The following is a 19,704-nucleotide window of genomic DNA, read 5'->3' on the forward strand; positions in this document are numbered from 1 at the left end:
GTAAGAAATCCATGAAACATGAAATACACAGAACAAACAATATTTCAATTAGTATTTGCAAGCAAAGGATGCCTCTATTTCTCACGTCAGAGAACAGAGTTTTGTTCTGAAGGGCTCAAAGGTGTCATGAGGGTCTTCTTGATATGTAACCAATACTGATCAATATAAGTCTTTAAATCATCAAACAAACATCACTAATAATCTATGGACATACTAAGATTTATCAGAGGATACATGACATCTTTGGACCTAGAATGACTGTACAAAGATACACAAGACTTGGGGAATCCTCTGGGTATACGCCCAGGAGAGGTATAGCAGGGTCCTCTGGAAGTATCATGTCCAGTCTTCTTAGGAACCGCCACACTGATTTCCTTAGTGGTTGTACCATCTTACAATCCCACCAGCAGTGAAGGAGTGTTCCTCTTTTTCCACATCCTTGCCAACACCTGCTGTCTCCTGAGTTTTTAACCTTAGCCATTCTGACTAGTGTGAGGTGAAATCTCAGGGTTGTTTTGATTTGCATTTCCCTAATGACTAATGATGTTGAGCATTTCTTAAGGTGCTTCTCGGACATCCGAATTTCTTCAGGTGAAAATTCTTTGTTTAGATTTCTACCCCATTTTTAATAGGGTTATTAGGTTCCCTGGGGTCTAGCTTCTTGAGTTCTTTGTATATATTGGATATTAGCCCTCCACTATGTCCATAGCAGCCTTATTTATAGTAGCCAGAAGCTGGAAAGAACCCAGATATCCCTCAATGGAGGAATGGATACAGAAAATGTAGTATGTATACACAATGGAGTACTATTCAGCAATTAAAAACAACGAATTCATGATTTTTTTTTAGGCAAATGGTTGGAACTAGAAAATATCATCCTAAGTGAGGATCACAAAAGAATCACAATCACAAAAGAATACACATGGAATGCAATCATTGATAAGTGGATATTAATTAGCCCTGAAGCTCTGAATACTGAAGATACAATTACCATGTCAAATGATTCCCCATGAAGAAGGAAGAAGAGGGCCCTGATCCTGGAAAGGCTTGATCCAGTATTGTAGGGGAGTACCAGGACAGAGAAAGGGGAGGGGGGAAGATAGGAGAATGGATGGAGAAAAGAGGACTTATGGGACATATGGGGGGTCTGGGAAAGGGGAAAGTTTTTGGAATGTAATCAAAGAATATAGAAAATAAAAATATATTTTAAAAAAAGATCCACAAGAGTTACATAAACACAATTAAATTTCTATAAGGCTATAGTTAAAACATCTCTATTTTTTATTCAAAACCATTTCATAATAAACTACATGAAGCTTCACAGAGACAAATTCAAGTAATTACATATGTCACTTAGGCTGCATATACTTACATAAACATGGTGATATTTCTGAATTCTGCTTAGAAGTCAGGAAAACAGGATTAAAAGTAAAACATTTAACTTCTTGAAAAGTTAAGTTGAGTGGAAATAGTCTGATATTCAGACACTCTGATATATCAAGATGCTGACTTGAAATCGTTCATAAGAAAAAAGTAATATAAGAACAAAAGAGGGTGGTTGCCATAGACCCTACTGTAGTTAAAGGTAGGAATGTTGATTAATGAGAAAAAGAACAAAAAAACTAAAACAACAACAACAACAAAACCGCTGAACCAACTTTTAAAAACTGCCACGGCCAAAGCTTCATCAGGGGTGATAACCAGATACTTCACTGCAAAGAGAGAGAAACTACTATAAAGATATGCCTAGGAGACAATGCAAGAAAAAATTTAAACAAAATTTTCAGAACAAGTTCTAAATTCTAAAATTATCTCTACATACTGATCAATAGTTGGTTTGGCATATATGAAGAATAGGAACCACAACCATCCATGGCTTAAATCAAGAATAGACACTCCTCTTAGATTATTGGGTCTCCGTGCTGTCTCTCTAACTTTATATAACTGGTATTCTATGAAATTACCTCTAAGGGACAGTCTTTTCTCTTCACTTTAGTTAAGTTAGTAATGTTAAACAGCTTTACACTGGCCTTGAGTTACTAATATCTTGATTATTATCTATGACTAGCAATCTCCATTAGCCAAATTATATGTTTCCGGCTTACGAGTATGTTCTTAAGCTTTAGCATCCTTTTTACATGAAACCACTTGACAAATTACCATTTCTGAGACAATAAAAAGACAATATCAGCACCACAGATCTCTTTCTGACAAGAATGGATTAGAAGAATGATGGTAAAAGCATTAAATCTTATCTACAGTTATTTTAAGTAACAGAGCACAAGATAGCATCCCCTTCCATGAAAACAGGGTTTATAAGGCAAAAGCTAACAAGTTTTATCCAATTCTTCTAATCTCCCCATGATCATCACCAAGAGATGCGCATCTATTTGTTCCATACATGAGGGCTGCCACTGTTGCCTCGATACACAAAATGTAGTCTCCTTTACCGTATGCATCAATTTTGATTGCATGTAATTAACAAGGATGTAAATGTTATTGAGGAAGAAGATATAGTGGAATGAAGAAAGGAAATAAGGAGGGGGGAGAGAGGAGACAGCTAAGAGGGGAATGTTCTCTGGGATGGGAGACTTGATAAAGTCCAAGCCATTGATTGGAGGATGAGAACAAAGAGGAAGAAAGACTGAATTCCTCCTTACATCTGCTTCTAAGCTGTCTACCGAACCCGTGGATTATAAAGACTAGTAAGTAATTCATGGAGCAATGTGAAAAGTTATTGTTATCTAAACATAAAAACACTAGTGATGATTTGGGGATGTAACTCAATGGAAGAAGGTTTGCCTACCACATGCTGAGGTTCTCACTTCAGCCCCCAGCACCAGAACAAGTCCCACTTAAGAAGATTTCTGAGGCCTACAAGTTTTGTTTCTGCCTAGAATGACATCTCTGCAATTCTTTCCTAGAATGAGAATAAACTCCGAAGATTCAACACACTCTAAAACACAGGCCATAGCACAGGCAAACACTGGCCTGTAGCTACACATGGGACAGTCAGACAAAAAGCTTTCTGAGATCCACATCACTTTACTGTCATTGGTTTGTAAAACAGAAACTAATACATTGCATAGAACCTTGGCAAAAAGTAGATAGACCATACAGGTTATATAAGAAAAAAGGGTGTGTGTGTGTCCTATTTGATTTATGAGAGTTTCAACATCTATTTTCATAATTGTAGTTAAGACATATTTCTATATCAACTTTAAAATTTTTATATAAAAGCATAATAAATATAGACTAAGAAGGGATTATACTTATGGGAAATTTTCTTTTGTAAGGCCCATTACCCACCTTTTTTAAAACTGCAGTTTTGACTTCATAACAAATTATTTGACAAACAGCAGAACCCAGAATCCTATTAGAAAGGGTTACTTCAAACAGTCAGTTTAGGACTGGAGCTAGACCCTTGAGGGTACACACACACACACACACACACACACACACACACACACACACAAATACATGTGTATGCCTGTGTGTGTATGTGAGAGAGAGGGGAGGGGGGTAAGGAGAAGGAGAGGGACAGAGAAAGACAAAGACAGAAAAAGAGACAAAGAGAGACAGAGACAAAGAGACAGAGGAGCAGAGAGGAGAGGAGAGGAAAAAAGAGGAGAGGAGAGGAGAGGAGAGGAGAGGAGAGGAGAGAGGAGAGGAGAGGAGAGGAGAGGGGAGGGGAGGGGAGGGGAGGGGAAGAGAGGGGAGGGGAAGAGAGGGGAGGGGAAGAGAGGAGAGGAGCTTAATGCAGCATAAAACACATTATAAGGTCTGATTGCCAAGAGGCTCAGAGACATTTAGAACAACCTGCCTAGGTCCAGCAAGTTGGTGACTGGGACAAGAAATCAAATCTGCTTTTCCTGCCCCAAAACTCCGACAATAACGCATATGAATGTCCCCAAGCAAGGCCCCTACTTCTTCTTGCTCCCACCAGCCATACAGTGGGAAGGGCTTAGCTTTGCCACATGTCACAAGCCCATTCACAGACTGATTACCAAGTGACTTCAAGGAAACTAGATTTTGCTCCTGTCAGACGTTAAGTGTATCAGTTCTTCTGGTTGAGGTTTAAATGGCCGAGGTGTCAGCGCTCTTCCTTAGAACAAGTATATACTTCTATCCAAGCTTCTCATTACAGGGCTTACCTGTCAGGAAAGGTTGCTGACACTGAGATCTGAAACACACATAAGCCTCTGTTGCGCCTTCTTTACTGACCTTTAGAGTGGTCTCCAGTGTGTAATCCCTCAACAGATACAGTAGACCTGAAAACATTGATTATAAATTCCTTCTCATTAAAAAAAGGTCGCAACTACAAAACTCCAGAGGCATTAATACTGCTGGAGAACCCTGAGTGGAAACAGAAACATTCTCTGCTTTTGCCAGTGCCATGAACCTAAGCAGTTAAATGCCCCATACTATTACTGTAGCACGAGATTTTACTAGGTTACACTAATGTACATGTGGAAACCTTTCCTAAAACTCTACAAGTTTAGAAGTTTCTAGGACCCAAACCCAATGTGTTGTAGTAACTTCAATTATTATCCATATCCACAAAAAAGGATCATCAAAAAAAACCCTATAATCCCCACATGGATTCAAAAGACAAACAGCAGACCTGAAGCCCCCCAAGGTAGCTGTGATACAATTCTGTTTCATTGATAAAACAGCAGCTTACATCAGAGATGTATTATCTCACATTTCCTTATGTATATATGTGTATATCTGTATTATCATAGAACCCTCAAAAATCAATGACACAGGTAGGGTGGGGGGATATTTTCATCATAGCTATTTATTGTCATAGAAGTCAAGGCCTGTTGCATAAGAATTTATGCAAGCTGGTACCGGAAAAAAAGGCGATATGTGAAGTCAAGGAGTTGAATCTTCTAAATCAAAACTCAGTTCTTTCTATTTTTCTTGGTATCGTGAAAGGATGTCCAAACAGCAGGGTATTATTTAGTCCTATAAGATATAGTTTATCTTTCCTAATTAATACTCAGATGGTCATGATCCTTGATAGTACTAATGAAGAGGTTTCTAGGCCCCTCCTTTGGAACAACAAAACACAAAGGTAGAGAAACTGACTGAAAAATCTCTCCAGCCTTTTTCCACCCCTGCCTACTGACCCATCTCAGTTAATGGCAGTACTTACAAAGCCATAATGCAAACATAAAGCCCACAAAACAAAGCAAGGTCAAAAACTTGATTTGCTCTCTTTATAAAAAGATCTGTGGAGTACTGAGTATCCCTGATACCTGCCCATTAGGACCTACTGTCACGCAACTCACCCAGGCATGCTTCTGAAGCAAACTTTCCCTGTTTTTATCCTTGGCAGGTAGAACAGCAAACTGGTAAAAGTAGCATTTACTCTTCCATTGTTTTGAGCCTTATAAAACCAAAAGATTCTAATCATCCAGCCCTTGGCTTAACAACCAATCTTAACAGGGGCTTCAGAGGGAGTGGCCTACAGGCCTACAGGCCCTGCTGTTTCCTGTAAAGGACAAGGTCTGAATACCTGGAGCCAGATCTGCTGCTGAAGGCTAGGCTTTACAAAGCAATGTGCATTAAGAAGGAGGGAACACCTCAGCCTCAGCATGTCAGCCCAGGGGTTCCCAGGAGGAGCCACCACCAGTGACAGGCCTAGTACAAAAGGAAGTTTACTGGGGGAAGGGATGGGGACCAGGAAAAGGGACAGAGGCAGTGAATAAAGGACAACAGAAAGACAGAAAGAGAGAGGAGGGAGGAAGAGAAGAAGAGGCCAGCTGGCAACAAGTGGAGGAGAGAGAGAATGAAGGAGAATAGGAGATGGAGAGAGAGTGAGAGAGAGAGAGAGAGAGAGAGAGAGAGAGAGAGAGAGAGAGAGCGCACACACACACACACACACACACGTAGCTGAGCAGTTCTTATACTCCATGTTGGCTCAAACCTAGGTAGCAGTCGGCTGGAGCCTGGCAGAATTGTCTGTAAGCCGACAGAAGGACCGTACAGGTCTACTTGAATGTTTTTGGAGCAATAATGTTTTAACTAAATAGAATAAATACAATTAATCAAGTGTTCATTGGAAAAATTATTGTAACCAAAAATCTACAAATACTAAGTGTTGTGTGTGTGTGTGTGTGTGTGTGTGTGTGTGTGTGTGTGTGTGTCTGTGTATTAAAAAGGTAAAACACAAAACAAAACAGTAATTCAAAGGAAAAAGCTATCATAGAGCTTTCCTACCTACAGGTCCATGGGAGTGGATAATGCAAAGTGAAACCAGAACTCTGGGCTATCATACAAAGTCTCCCCCAAGTTTAAAGGCTCAAGGTTTTATCTCCTCAGTGTGGAAAGAACTCAGCCTTGTGCACACAAAGCAAGCCCTCTGCTGAGCTACACCCCAACTCCTCACACAGCTTTAAAACACTGTCAGGGCAAACTAAACCTACCTTCAGGCTGGTCCTGGACACTCTGTTCTGGGTTCCTGGCTTCAAAGGAAAACATCAGTGTGTGAGAGAACAGAGGCAGCAGACTACCCTCAAGAAAGCAAGAACTGGGCGCTGGTGGGGGTAGAGGCAGGAGCCTTTGATCCCAGCACTTTTGAGGCAGAGGGGGTCAGTCTGTGAGTTCAAGGCCAACCTGGTCTACAGAGTGAGGGTGAGCTAAGACTACACAGAGAAACCTGTCTCTAAAAAACAAAAACAGAAATGTAAGAAGACAATGTAATTTCTTCTCAGGGTTCCTGGGAGTCGATGTATGGAGGCTCAGCAAATTTCCCACAATCACACCAGTGCAGGGGGGGAAAAAAAAACCAGTTCCCTAGCCAGCAGAGAGGGAAGCCTATGGACCTAAAGGAACACTAACTGAAGGATCTGTGGGCCTGATGGTTTCTTGAATCTTGAGAAGCCTTAACTGATGGGTGCAGCTTTCACACAGAAATCTCCTGTACCTTAACAAGTACATATGCCTCTTTTCTTTGGAGAAGCATGTAAAAGAACTATACACAAGAATTCCATAAGAAGTTGCAGGAGAGTTACAGCATGCATGGCTAAGACCACTATCTCTGCTGCCTCCAGAGCTCTGTTGAGTAGCTAAAAAGAAAGGAAGGGGCCAGCAGTTAAGTAAATTCACACTCGGCTATGCAAGGGGCTGCAGATCCAGGATAGCCTTGTCTATGGCTTCCTGAGTCACACCTGCCTGGCAGACCAAACTCTGGGTAGCTGTGAGAGATGTGGGCTTGGAGCCTGGCAGGGACAGCACTAAGGTGTCTTCATTGCTCCATCTGAAAGAAAAGCTACATAAAACCAGGGAACACTACCCACCACAGCCCTATCTGTCTATTTTCAAAGACCTGGGATCTTCTGTATAAATGCAAGTGCCTCAGCCTGAGAGCTGGTCTTGCATCAAACAGAAAGCAAGGCCAGCAGGCAGTTCCAAGCCCAGCTGTTTCCCAAGCTCCTGGTGCAGGTGTGAGATCACCCCCAGGAACCTCACTTGCCTGCAGTTTGTCACCTCAATGTCATTACCACAGACAGAGATGTGTTGGGGGTTTTGTTTTACTTCACACCAGGGGGAAGTCATTTTTGGAATTTTTCATCTTAAATAGTTTTTTCTGAAATGTATGTGACACATATTCCTCATAGGACTTAATAAAATGGATATTTCTCATGACTGCAAAGAGAACTACAGCTGCACAGATTAAAACAAAATTTATTTATTTTTTTTTGTTAAAAAAATTCTGGTTGGAATCAAAATACAGGTTTAACCAAAATTTCTGGAAACTTTAAGAACTAATAAAAAATGAAATATTCTCAGGAAGTAGTTTTAATATACTATTAATTTATAGAACAAAGCTAGCCAAAGCTAACAAATATTGAGCAATATATCCTGGTATTTCTTTTTGTTACATAACAAAATATTATTTCAAAACAGATTTTTCAAAACCTTTTCTTTCATGATTATCATCAGAAAAACAAGCTGAAAAATCATTATCCTCGGGTTCCTGAAACACTTAACTTGATAGGCAGGCATGGTGGTAAAGGCCTGTCACTCCAGCACTCAGGAGCTCAGGGTGGCAATGTCCCCAATTCCGAGCCAGTCTGTGAGTCCCTGTCTCCAAGAATCCAGGAGAGACAAGCAAAATTTTTTCCTAACCTGACATGTCTCTAAAATGGGCTACAGGCTACAAAGGTTCTGATTGCTGCTACAACGTTCCCTCGTAAACACAAAGCAAGCCCGTTTCCTAGCAAGAGCTTTGGATGACTAGTCAGGAAATACTATTCTTGCATGTAACCTCAAGCACATGAAAACAGATACAGGTTCTTTCACTTGGTTATTCTGTTTTATGATTTAATTTTTTGACTTGTTTTATATATGAGTATATATAGACTATGTAATTAAATATATGTATGAAAACTAAACACATTCCCTATCCATTAAATGTTCAGAAGAGGAAAGAAAAGTGATAGGAATGTGGTTTTCATCACATCCTCAGGTGACTTCCCAGATCTCCTTGTCACGGTGAGAGTGTTACAATGACAAGAAGGAACAAACCTTGGGGACCCTGTAACCTCCCCAGACATGGTGTTCTAAGAGGATTTGGCTTGGCTTGCCTCTCCTGATTATGCACTATATCCTGGAAGCAGAGGAACGGTGACACGGACCACTGGACTGTGGACAATGTTTTCTAGTCCCAATTGCTCCAACTCCTCATTTACTATTTTGTGTGTTGCTCTGACACAGTAAGATGAAGGTAGCCATAACTCCAGACAAGAGCATTAAAAAATGTTTTGCCTTTTCTAATTAGGTAAAGAATGCAGAAAAGCATGCATTTACAACATATTTAATAGACCAGCGTATATGTGCACACATACACATGCTTGCTGTTGCTGTCTCTGTCTCTCTCAGTTCCAGAGGCCTGATACATCTTTATTGGCATAGGTACATAGGCATGTTAAGATTTACATAAAAACATTTTATTTCATGTAGTGATTAATAGTTCACAACTCAAATATCTGAAAATCTAGAAAAATATTTTTTTTCTAAAATCCATTTTCTTTTTTTTTTTAATTTTTTTTATTCGATATAATTTATTTACATTTCAAATGATTTCCCCTTTTCTAGCCCCCCCCCAAAAAAATTGTTTGTGAATTTTTATTTGGATACAACTAAGAAAAGTTATTATTATGCCAATTAATCAAAGAATATGTTAGGGGGTGGAACCTTCACATTATAATGATTCTTCTGTTTCAAACTTACCAAGACAAATAAGCCACGTATATCCACTAGGATTGAGGACTTTTTGACTACTAGTTCTAAGGCACCCAAGTAGATAAGGCAAATGACTAAGATATGATAAGATAATGACTGTACCTTATGATCTCAAAGGACACCAACAGTACAGATGGTAATTTCTACTGAGTCTACACACACCCTACTCATCAAGTCTAACGACTCAGCATAAGGAATGAGCTGCCACAAGAAGCAATTATGGGGAAGTTCTCAAAAACAAAAACAAAACAAAACAAACCCAACAAATACAAAAAGACTAACACATTCTGTTGTCTATCCACTCTCCAAGTTATGAGATGCTCAAACAAATCTTGTAAATTACCCTAGGAATGACAGTCCCAGTCAATGAGGCAGTGGAGGCATGGATACCGATACAGTCAGTACCAAAAACAGCTTTACACTGAAAAGCCCAAGATGCATACAAACCAACTCCCAGACTATACAATTGCCTCTTACAAATCCATCCCAGATAACTGATGCCTACGACAGAGAATATGTCAGTCGTGTTCAGCAAAGCCCTGGTGTCTGGCAATAGAAGTTGTCCCAGCTAAAAAACTATTTAGAATTAGCAAAAGGAAAACATGTAAGTTTTTCCCGTGCTCTTTTCTAAAAGTTATTATCTTTCAATTAACTCCCTTCACTCATAATTTAGGATCTTCTGAATCAAAGAGATCCTTTTTAATCTCTATTTTAACAAGCTTTCATTTTCATTATTATAAATGGATGTCCGATTTTGATAACCAAATTCAGCTCACTCCCTATACTAAGGAAAAAGTACTGATAGCAGTGGAGGCACAAGTCTCAGCCTCCAAAGTCGGAAAGATAAAGTCAAGGATTTTGAGCACATGGCTCTGAAGTGAGACTACACTAGTCTTGCCTCACTTGAGGTCGGACTGCCCACTCCTTACACCCCACATTTGAATCATCTCACCATGCTAACATTCTTCCCTAATCCTCCAATCAGAATTGCTAAAGTCAGCAGCTATAGGAGAAAAAGGTAAAGGAGGGGGGACGAAGATCCTTAGCACCAGTAGTAATGTAACACAGAAATAACAACCTGTCAACACAATTCAACAGAGCATGATCTACTGTTATACAACAGGTAATAATGTGAGCCACAGATACAGGTTAAAATCTTCTAGCAGTACCTGCTGGATAATAGTGGCACACATCTTTAATCCCAGCACTCAGGAGGCAGAGACAGGTTCTGAGTTCAAGGCTAGCCTGGTCAACCCTGTTCCAGGCTGATCTACAGAGAAAGTTCCATGACAGCAAGGGCCACAGAGAGAAAAGCTATCTCAATAAAAAATTCCTAGTAGCATATCTTTAAAAAACTGTTTAGGGCTAGAGAGATGGCTAAGTGGGTAAAGGCACTTGCCATACAGCATGAGGATCTGAGTCTGAAGTATGAGAATCCATATAAAAACTGGGCAGACAGCATCAATGTCTCTAATTCCTGTACTCCTATGGGGAGATGGGAAGCAAAGAAAGGAAAATTCTAGAAGCCCATGGGTCAGTAAATCTGGCATCCATAGTTGAAAACCAAGAGAGACCAAACAAGACACAAGATAAAATTTGATAACAAGGTTGCCCGCTGACCTCCATGTGTGCCCTGGCATCTGGCACCTATATTTACACATAAGAATTGGATGGACACATACAGATACATATATACACATCTCACATACACATGAAAAGTTTTAAAAGGCAATATTTTAATACATTCTATTTAACTTACTATATCTAAAATTTTATTCCCATGGAAAATCAATAAAAATGAGATTTATTATTATTTTTATCTCTAATCTTTAATGCATTGATACCTCAAAAGCATGTCAACTTGGACCAGCCACATTTCACTGCTGAAGAGTCAGATGTGGCTAACAGCTCCAGAATTACGTAATACAGCCTTAGTCTGCTGGGTGCTAGAATAAATGCATTAAATGTATTGATTTATTTCCTCTTCACAATAATTCTGTAAGGGAAATATTACTATATGTTGTTATTTTATAGATGAGAAACCAAAGCAAGGATACACAATAATATGGTAGATACTAGAATCAAAAATTAAAGCTTGGTCTTCTGACTACAACTATTATATTATTTATTAAATTACTACTATGTAAATGACTGTGTTCCTTGAAACAATCAGAAATATTTATCTTTCAACTTAATAAATGAAGACATAAGATATCAAGTCTTTACAAGGTAATCACAGGCCCTATGCTAACTAACCTATGTAGGTTAGTAAGAGCACATACATCCATTGCAAACTGACTAGATCCCTTGGCATAAAGAACCAACAAAATATAAAAAATAGTATGGAGATTTATAGAAAATACCAATCCATTAGTACCAAAGATTCCTCATGAAAAGAGATGACATTTAAAATGGACTTTTATGCAGAAGTGTAGCTAAGAAGTAGGGTCCTCACTAACTAACATACATGCAGGCCTGGGTTATGGCTCTCTGTCACAACAAAAGAAAAGACAAAAAGATTTTAGAAGCTTAGGATGAAGTCTTCCGAGGGCAGAGATGAGGATGCAGAGGAGAGAAGCATTGCGTTGTGCTGAAGGAATACATAAACCAAAAGTCATATGGCTAGTGGAGCAGATAGGACGGCAAACAGATGCAGTAGGAAAGCCATCTAAGGGCCACAACATCCTACACAATGCTTGAGGAAAATGGCAGCATTAACAAACCTGATGTTTAAATAAAAGCTGTCTAGCAACAATGGGCAAGACTAACAGCAGTAAATAGTTTACACAATGAAGGCCTGTGTAAGGGTATTGCTGCAGGAGGCCTGGATAGTAGATGTGAAAATCACAGCAGTCTGCATACTATAGCCATGTCAGGGATAAGCATTTCAACTCTTGGTGATGAGCGGTAACTGAATCGTTAACTTTGCTTGTAACATAATGCTCTGGTTAGCTGTAATATGTAGGTGGAGTTTTTAACCATCCCTTTTAACTTGAACTCCCAGTATCTCTGTGTATCCAGCATCAAGATTTGTACTATCAGCATTGTATCTGGCTCTTACTTTGAAAGACGTCTTTCTATCAACTGAATTGTTACTGATTCACAGATTTGATGGAGGGACACTTATCTTTTAAGTAAGACAGAATTATCCTACATCTCATGTATCAACTCAAAGACAGATCTGTGGAATCTTAGGTTCTTATTTCTAATATGATTGAGCAATATTCTGAAAGAATTAATGGGCATATCTAAAATGCATTAAAGGAAAAGGTAAAAATGTCCCTACTGTTTCCTTCCATCGTAGCTGTATTTGGTTTTTTCATGATTAATTAAAACACACTTAAACTTTAAGCAAATCTTTTCACTTTCCTTCCTCTTACTTACCCCACTGCTGTAGAGCTGCATACAGTTTGCCCTGGGTTAACGCTGGAGTGTAGCCTAATCACTAGCCTGAGATGATGTTTTGGAGAGGTAAAGCAGAGCAGTTATCCCTTGTGATGGAGCAATACTTGAGACTGTCCCAGCAAGATCTCCTTGTATCCAGCACTGATTCTGATGAACACTTCAGACACGATTTATGTTGGAAATCTTGAGTGTTTGCCATATTAGCACTGTCAGACTAGGACACGAACCTGAGTCAGGAGAGCTCAGATGTCCAGCCTGGCATGATGGCAGAGGCAGGATAACTCCATATCCAAGGCCAGACTGTCCTACACACTGAGTTCCAGGCAATCTGTGACTACATGGCCAGTAGGACTTTGCCTCAAAAACATAAAAGGATTTATGCATAAAACCCAACCATCACAGAATATACTATAGGAAAGGGCCAGTTTATTTACAGATTTGGCATTTTATACTTCAGAATGGATATTATCTTCACTAGCACATAACTCATGGCTCCTCTTAGAAAGCACAGTATTTTGGTTATTAAATAAACACTTATGGAATATTTGTCATATGCCATGTTTATGCTAGGTTTAGTGATTCAAATATAAATAAAACATGACTCCTACCCCAGGGGACACTCTTGATGGCTGAGACAGATACAAAGAAATACAAAAAGGCTATTGTACTGGCCTATGAGTACCACAGATGTGGCTGCCACATATAATTTCTTACAGAACACACATGAAGGAAAACTAGTAATTTTGGTAGTCTGTGGAGGTGAGTAACATAACTTAGCTCTTACATAAGTCCCTCCTTGTACAAATGACTAATACAGAAAGGCCAGTCAAATGTACAGTTTCTAACACAGTGGACTAAATCTGGATAATGTTCTTATGTAAGACACTACAAACTTAGGGATTCTTTCTCCTAAAGTCAAACGATAATTTTCCCAATGGCTTATACATAGAATATGTACCTAACTGCAACCTTATTTGTTTTCAATATTGCTGCACCTATCAGTACTTGTGCTAGTGAGTTACTGGGGACTCCATCTTCCAATGGTAAGTTTGAATTATGCTAAGTATTAATATAGTAAAGGCCACACTTTTTACTGGCCTTATTTCTATGTGATACTAAAATACCACCCAAAATGCAACTTGGTTTGAACAGTACCCTATATTAGAAATAAATTCCCTACATATAATATTAAGCTATAATTTTTAATAGCTACTTCATTAAATGACCACCTTTCTGAAGGGACTGATCAGGTCTGATTAGTGCTTATGGGTTCTAAGAGGATCCCATGTAGGCCAATTTTAAATATGCATATACCTTTATTTCTGGCAACAACTGTTTCACTTCTTTTTACATCTATCACTATATGTGTGTCTCTTAGAATCTAGCCTGTATTTCTTTCTCAGTGATATGAATGAGAATGTTTGGGAGATCCACCCGACTCTATAGCCCAGAAAAACATGACCGGTTGTGTGCAATTTGAATTGAAAAGGTTTTGCAAACTGCTTACTCAAAAATTGCGGTACATATACCTACACACATGCATGCAATCACAATCCCACCACCACTTATAAAAGTCATCAAAAAGTGCAGGAGTGTTCCCCAGACCTCCTTCCCAATATCTGCAGGTACAGTCTCAAAATTCTTGTCTCAAACAGCCATTACCAATCCATCAATATTGATGAAGAACTGAAGCCTGTTTTCCATCTTTAATTTAGTCTACCCTCAGATAAGGAGCATGAAAGCTATGACAAAGAAGTTACAAAGATCAAAAAGCTAGTTGATGACAGTCTCAGTTGGAAAAGCCCCAGATCTGTGCCTTCCGGTCCATACCACAGTGCCTACCTGGAATGCTTCTCATTTACCCTGACCTGTAGTGTTCCTTGATCTCTTCATGTCTGTAGTGACAATTTGGGGTTTCAGTTTCTTAAAAAAACACAGAGAGAGAGAAATATTATTTTTCATTTTAATACCAGGGGTGGAATATGGGTCAGACTGTCCAGAGCAGTGGACTGTGATTTACCTTGTGCTCTAGCAGGGGCATGATTTTGCCAGCTGCAGTTTCTGCAATTATGTGATGTTTGAAATGCTTTGGACTTTTCAGAGAGAATATAAACACTAGAGCCTTGAGAGGCAGGGATGAGGGTGGTTGTTTGCTGTTAGCCATGGGTTTGTAAGTAGCCATGTGCAAAGAAGACACAAGAAGAAGAAATTAGATATCCTGAAGGCAAAAATCAAACTTGGACCAAGGAACTTGATGCCCTAATCAGCAGGAAGTAGTCTAATGATAATGCTGCCCTTTTCCCTCTATTCCCTTTTTCTCTCCTATCTAGTATTAGGAGGCTGAAAGGCTGGAAGAAATAGGATGGGGAAGGGTGAAAGAGAAAAGAACCCACAAAGTGGCTAACTCCAACTACACATCTCCATAGTTTAACTCCTTACCAATTTCATTGTGATAGATACCTATGCACCCCAATTATTTTTCTTTTAGAGAATGTCAATGTCCCTGGCATTGAAAGGGAAGAAACTTACCATCATTTCACACCTACGCAGGTAATGACTGCCCACTTAACCTAGCATTTCCCACTAAGCCATCAGCTATGACTCGGAAGCTTTCACAGTACTCTTTCTATTTTAAACAAAAACAGAAAAAAATGTGTTATAGTCAGAAGACTCAGGCAGAAGGATCAAAGAGTTCTTAGCTAGCTTGTGATACACACACACACACACACACACACACACACACACACAGTTTGTTTAATATCATGATGAAAAATAACTGCTGTGTCTGTATCTTTCCAGTTCATGCACTGAATAGAGCAGAACTCACCATACCTTGTCTAAACCTCAGAAAAGATGAAATTTGAAAATCCTTAAACAATGAATTTAGAAAATGTATCCAAAAAGATAAAATACTCCAAAGTAAAATGTTAATGAACAGACTTACATGCAAGATAAGTATTCCTTGCCAAGAGATGTATTTCCTACATTTATTTCTGTGAACCATTCCTTAATGCACATACTTCTAGAAAATTTGAAAGTGTTTCACTTCCTGTTTATTATTTTAACATATTAACCTATGCTGGTTGATTTGGGTTGTTTTGTTTTGTTTGTTTGTTTTTTAATTCTCATATATTGTGTGCCTGCTAAACTAGTACAAAATTTATTACTAAAACAAACTGGTATCACATCCCTCAGAATAACTCCTGTAAGTCTGATATTTCTGTACCCAGGATAAAGACAAGAAACTAATAGATCCTTATCTCTTATATCAGGCAAATGCCATATTCATTTTCATGTACATTATCTCAAAATACTCAAGCATAAATACATTTTGCCTGTTTTATAGAAAGAAGAAATAATGATCAAAAAGCGAAAGATATCAAAGTCTGAGCAGGAGTTAAGGAGGGTGTAATGGGAGTGGGGAACATACCAGAATTAAATAGTATTGGTGATGCTGTACTTTAAGATGACCCAATTTATGGCGTGTGATTATATATGTATGATAACTAATTCGATTCATAATCCAAGTGAAGGACATTTAGGAAGTTTTGTACCATTTTCAACTTTCTTATGGGTGTAAACTCATTTCAAAATTAAAGTTAATTTTCTCAAGGCATAACAGTGTGGACATATAATATTAAAGTTGTAGGGTAAATTCTGTTATATTTTTTAAGCCACATGTAAAAACAGATAAAATAATGCCCTCAAGACTATCTTTCTTCAGTAGTAGAATTAATATTCAAATTCAGATCTTTGTTAGCTCCAAAGGTATCATTCCCTTTATTGTAAAGCCAAAAGTAACAGTACTGCGGTATCACTTAAAAACATAAATCTCTTCACTATTATACACATTTACATGACTCTTTCAGAATTAAAACTCTATTAAATAAATGTTTTAATGAAGATTTACACACACACACACACACACACACACACACACACAAACACACATGTACCCTGTCTTCATGCACATCAGAAGAGGGAATCATAGAATCCTATCCATGATTGTAAGCCACCATGTGGTTACTGAGAACTGAACTTAATACCTCTAGAAGAGCAATCAGTGCTCTTAACATCTGTGCCATCTCTTCAACACAACCAAATGTGTTTTACTTAGAAACTCTAAAGTCTATGTACTATTCATCAATCTTTAACAACTGGTTTTCTGTATGCAAATAAGATGTCATTATTTTTAAAACTTGCAATATGTAAGAATATCCAAATGTAAGCAACTAAAGAAAAATTTATTTGTACAGAAACGTATTTCTTTAATTGCAAAATAAAAATGTTCAAATTAAAAAAAAATTCTGTGCTACATTAAGTTCAGGACAAAAAATAACTGTGTGTATAAGCCAGTGATTCACAATCTGTGTGTCATAACCTCAAAGAAACCAGCAGAAAATAGAGATATTTACAAAGAGATACTGCTACAATTCATCACAATAGCAAAATTACAGTTATGAAGTATCAAGTAAAATTATTTTGTGAGAAAATGTATTTTATGAGAAAATGTAACGGTCGCAGCATTAAGAAAGTTGAGAACCACTGGTGTAAGGGGAGATCCTAAACAATATAGCAGTTAGTTATTTATGAGTGAATGATTTAAAAACAAACGGCAAAAACAAACAAAATAAATGGCTTTGTCCTCCCCTGTCACAACTGCAGAGCTGGTGGCACCAAGAAACAACAGTGAACGTGTGAAAACTCTTCAGTGGTGGTAGGAGTTTTTAATCAAGAAGTTATTTCACTACTTTAAAAAAACATATACTTATGGGTTACCAACTTCTCACAATATCTTAAAATTGAAGTGTGAGTTTTTGTGCACTTACTAACATGCTAATTTACCAAGCATTGATATATAATATGATTGGCATTTACATAAGTCAGTATATCTGGGTTTGATTTGTTGGCTTATGACTAAATATTTTTAGTGTGCCAAGTCTATAAAGTGTTCATATGCCTTTACAAATCAGATTTACTCAAGAATGTTAGGAAGTGGAATTCAGAGTTCTTTTTGTGAAGGAGCTTAAAGAAACAGAAACATTTCTTTTTAAGGGAAGGATTTGTTAGGTAGAATTCTGAGAGAAACTCTGATTTAACCAGTAAAATTTTTATTTCTTAATCAGCTAGCTGTCCAGTATTCCAAATTCACCACTGTACAAAGTCTTCTGTACTCTGTACAAGTCTGTGTCATTAGCCCAAGCAGCAGCAGGCCTCCCTAACTCAGTCACCTGTGACAAACAAAACATCCAACTCCCTGTGGAGGACGAAGCATGCCCAGTTCAGCACCCTACAGCCTTACCATCCCCAGCCCCTGGGATTTCAGTCTACTGACAAGGCTGCTCCTATTATTAGCCAAGCTGACACCTAGCTTTCGACAGAGCTGCTGGGGATCCCACAATTTGAAATTTAGCTTCCTCTCATGTAGTCTACCAGCTGTGAATTCTAATTTTCTCACCTAACTTAAAATCAAACATATCTTCATTAATTTGATTAATACTACAAAAGATGGCTAACAGAAATGGATTGGAAAAGTGTAAAGACCCTTTCTATTACTTTAATTTGGCCATCTAACTTTTTCTAATGTACAAATTATTATATATTATTCGGGAGAAATCCTTGGGAGTTCAATTTTCAAAACAGAAAAATTATTTAGGAATACAAATTATTAGTCCTAAAAATCATTTAGGAATACACTGCAGGACATAGAATTTAAACCCAATGCCTCTGTACTATTGCTGACCTCAAGACCCAAACAAGCCTAACCTTTTAAATGTGATATGAAATTTAAAGACAGTTATGTTTAGGCAGTAATTTAAAGATTTTACTTCAGGATTTGGGGGAATGGCTCAGGTGGTTTATAAAGCACTTGTCTTGAAAGCTTGAAGACCTAAAACTGGCAGGTCTGATAGATAACACACGCTGGTATCCCCAGTGTTGAGAGACAGAGACAAGAGAACCTCTGGACCTTCCTGGCCAGCCAGCCTAGCTAACTGCTGTCTTCTGGTCTCTACATATGTACACATACACACATGCCCACATACATATGTGTGCACATGCACACACACACATATATAGACAGTTATTTTATTTTTAACTACAGCAAAACAATGATAGGAAATAAAGATCATAAAACAAAACAGTATTAAATTTTAAGCAATTATCAGTAAGAGAATTGCACAATCCTTTTCTGTATACAAGGCCCCAATGGCCTATTTATTAATGAGAAAAGTCATTGAATCTTTCACTTTAAAAATCTTTTAATTGTCACAGATCCTGTGGTGTATTCCTTCCTAAGTGCTGACTGGAATCTCTTAAGTCCACAGAGTACAGTCACCACGCAGCACAGCACAATGCTAACCACCACAAACCATCACTGCATTAACTGCTCCCAGTCTTAAGACTTTAATTTCTATGGGACTGCAGTTCAGAGACTTAGAACTGGTAAAGTTCTCTTTCAGCATGCATAGACAAGGATCATATATTTTCATACATGCTTGTGCACATAACAAACATTTACTGCTCTAGTCACAAGCATGTCCAAGACAGAATTTCTAAATTGGTCTGTAAAAACTCTCCTTGGAGCATTTTCATAGAATATTTGTCAAATCATTGTCGACCGTGAAGATTAAGTGACCAGCACTTCATCCAGTCTCTTCTACAAGGTGATCTTTGAAAAACTTGAAGGGAAAATAAATTCTGAAAAACTTCACTCTCATACTGAGCTGTCAATCCAGAGATGAAACAGCAAAGTCAGCTGACACAGTGTATAATTATCAGCAAAGGCAGATATGCATGTCAGCTCAACTAAAATTTTTTTCACTGCTTAGATTTTTTCCTCAGACTCAGAAAGACGCATGGTATGTATTCACTTATATGTGTATTAGCTGTTAAGTCAGTGATAACCAAGTTACAATCCGGGAGAACCACAGAGGATCAGTGCCTTCGTCAGTCAGCATCAGAGAAGTTTCCTCCTGCAGCAGATGGGAACAGATAGAGATCTAACCAGACATTACACAGAGAGTGAGAGACACTGGGGCCAGA

At 38.3% G+C, this 19,704-nt stretch overlaps 1 protein-coding gene across 1 annotated transcript in view; it reads right to left on the bottom strand.

Annotated features, from left to right (window-relative positions):
* LOC127676049 (ubiquitin-conjugating enzyme E2 pex4-like) overlaps window positions 1-4,261 on the bottom strand; it is a 254,148-nt gene extending 249,887 nt beyond the window's left edge. The window contains exon 1 of the mRNA XM_052171973.1: window positions 4,155-4,261. The gene's annotated coding sequence lies outside the window, so the exon portion shown is untranslated. The remainder of the gene's footprint in view (window positions 1-4,154) is intronic.
* Window positions 4,262-19,704: the final 15,443 nt, after the last annotated feature.

The sequence above is a fragment of the Apodemus sylvaticus genome, assembly GCF_947179515.1.
Source record: "Apodemus sylvaticus chromosome 5 unlocalized genomic scaffold, mApoSyl1.1 SUPER_5_unloc_1, whole genome shotgun sequence".
NCBI lineage: Eukaryota > Metazoa > Chordata > Mammalia > Rodentia > Muridae > Apodemus > Apodemus sylvaticus.